Source organism: Oryx dammah, unplaced genomic scaffold, assembly GCF_014754425.2.
Source record: "Oryx dammah isolate SB20612 unplaced genomic scaffold, SCBI_Odam_1.1 HiC_scaffold_24, whole genome shotgun sequence".
NCBI classification, from domain to species: Eukaryota; Metazoa; Chordata; class Mammalia; order Artiodactyla; family Bovidae; genus Oryx; species Oryx dammah.
In genome coordinates this window covers 41,931,208-41,933,836 of record NW_024070208.1, presented here as the reverse complement: position 1 = coordinate 41,933,836, position 2,629 = coordinate 41,931,208, and the positions used below count along the sequence as shown (strand labels likewise).

Below are 2,629 nucleotides of genomic sequence, written 5' to 3'. Positions count from 1 at the left end.
AACATGGAAGATGAAGGCCTGAATATCTAGAGGGATTGGATACTATACAGTGTTTCCTTCCCCAGCTAATAGGGGCCAGCTATTTTCTGGTTATCCCTCCAGATGATTGTAGAGGCAACAATGTGGGCCCAGGCAGGGCTCAGGGAAAGAGCATGAAACAGGAGGGAAAGGGGGGCAGGGCACAAATTTTGAAAGAATGGAATAGCCCAAGGAGATAACATAAACTGATTAAAATCAAATGGGTCCAAGATGACAAGTCAAAGTCAACTAAACCTTGATCCTCAATCTGCAAGCTAAGTGACACACCCAGAGGCACCTTGTCAGTTCCAAGGCACTACCAAAAGACCAAAAGGCTTCCCTGGTGGCTCAGAGGTTAAAGCGTCTGCCTGCAATGCGGGAGACCCAGGTTCAATCCCTGGGTAGGGAAGATTCCCTGGAGAAGGAAATGGCAACTCATTCCAATACTCTTGCCCAGAGAATCCCATGGAGGGAGGAGCCTGGTAGGCTACAGTCCATGGGGTCGCAAAGAGTCAGACACGTCTGAGCAACAAACTACTACCACAACTACTACCAAAAGATCAAGGAGTGGATGGTTCCCCAATTGTTGGAATAATCCTTCCACTCATTAGCATATGAAATCACCCAGCCAGTGAAAACTAACCACACCACATTCCATGGCACTTGCCCTCTGTGATGGTCTACACCCTGCGGAGTGTGCTTCTCTCTGCTTCTGCTGCTGCTGGTAAGTTACTTCAGTCATGTCCAACTCTGTGTGCCCCATAGACAGCAGCCCACCAGGCTACCCCATCCCTGGAATTCTCCAGGCAAGAATACTGGAGTGGGTTGCCATTTCCTCCTCCAATGCATGAAAGTGAAAAGTGAAAGTGAAGTTGCTCAGTCGTGACTGATTCTTTGTGACCTCATGGACTGCAGCCTACCAGGCTCCTCCACCCATGGGATTTTCCAGGCAAGAATACTGGAGTCGGTTGCCATTGCTAACTGTCTTTCACTGAATTTTTTGCAATGAGATATAAAGAGCCTGAGCTTCATCAGGTCCCCAAGCCAGGCACCATGGGCTTTGGCCGTGGCTCAAGTCCCAGTGATATGACTCAGTGATATGACTCAGTGATATGACTCAGTGATATGACTCAGTGAATAAGCATAGCACAGAGTCCTTGACATACAGGTTCAAGTCTCGATGTTAGGTAAACTGTTTCAAACACAACTTTCAGAAATGGAAAGATGATGACATGCTCAATGCTTCATAAGTAGTGGCATAGATGGAGAGAGGAGATGAAGAAAGGGAGGAAAAAGCAGTGGGAAAAGCATGCTGAGGAATTCCCTTCATAACCTGCCAGAAAATCTGCTAAATACCTGATCTGTGCTCACAGTTTTCATTGGCCTGATCCATGGCACTAAGGAGATTAAGGACAGAAGAACCCTTACCCTCTTGGGCAACAGCTACTAGAGCACAGAAGATAGTCTAGCCTTTGGGACACACTGGGGTGTAGACTCTCCAGAGTCTCTCAATTGAACCTACTGCCACTTGCTTGTTCACAGGGGCTTTAAGGAAACAAGAAATGAGAGATTGTGAGGGAATTAAGATTTTGTTAGCCACACATCCTTCCAGCCATAGGAGTGAGGACTTCCTACTCCAACGAGAGGTTTTCTGGAATCTGAGACTAAGCCGCATGAGCCTTCAGCTGAGTTTGTTTTCGTTGTCCCAGTTTCCAGCTCGCTGGGCTTCTTGTCGCTTCCAGTGCACTGGGTTTTCTTCACGTTCAGCTTTCACTATGGGAGGTTTTGCTGAGTTGGGCTTCTGCTGTGTTTGGTCTCTGCCTCACAGTGACTGAGCTGAGGTTGTTTCAACCAGGTTAAATCCGAGAAACGGCACAAGAGATGTCGGGAGAGTGTGTAATTTCCTCGGTTCTGTCTCACCACAGGAAAAATTTGAAGTGACAGACAGACCAGTGTTACAGCTCAGTTTTATTTGTCAAGCAAAGGAAAATACATCCTCAAGGAATAAGGGCAGGAAGACCCAAAGAGATGAAGAGAATAGAAGCCTGGCTTAATTTTGGCTCCTGTTTTTATGTTTTTTCTTCTCCCTCTGAGCCTGCCCTATGTAAACTGGACTGGCAAGGAAGGCTACTTGCTTCCTCTGAGGTTCTCACTCTGGTCCTTGGATCTTCCTTTGTTCTGTTTTTGTAGGCTTTTTCTTTCTTTGTCTTTTAGCCACCACCATTCTGGACTCCTTTTTTCTATTCTATCTAACACCCTGAATCCCCTCGGGGTGAATACTCAGGGGCAGCTGCAGTGGCTAATGGCTCCATGACTGCAATATCCTTTGCTTACTGATATGGCAGGTGACCTTCTTCAGCTTCAATGACAGTGGAAGTAGTACAATGGAAATTTTGGAAAACTCCTTAAAAGATTCTGTCTTAGCTACCTAGTATACACATTTTGTCCTTCTGATCTTTTTCATTCATACTACATGAGATGCAAATGGATGCTTGGAGCAGTATCTGTATACCATGCTGAATCAACCTTGAGAATGAAAGACCTTTGGTGAGGACATAAAAAAAGAGAAGGAATCTGGTTCCTGGGATCTATAGAACCACCATATCAGGCC

General features: G+C 46.1%; 1 non-coding gene across 1 annotated transcript; it reads left to right on the top strand.

Annotated features, from left to right (window-relative positions):
* Positions 1-355: 355 nt before the first annotated feature.
* TRNAC-GCA lies at positions 356-427 on the top strand. Its single transcript has one exon. It is a non-coding gene; the product is annotated as a tRNA-Cys (tRNA).
* Positions 428-2,629: the final 2,202 nt, after the last annotated feature.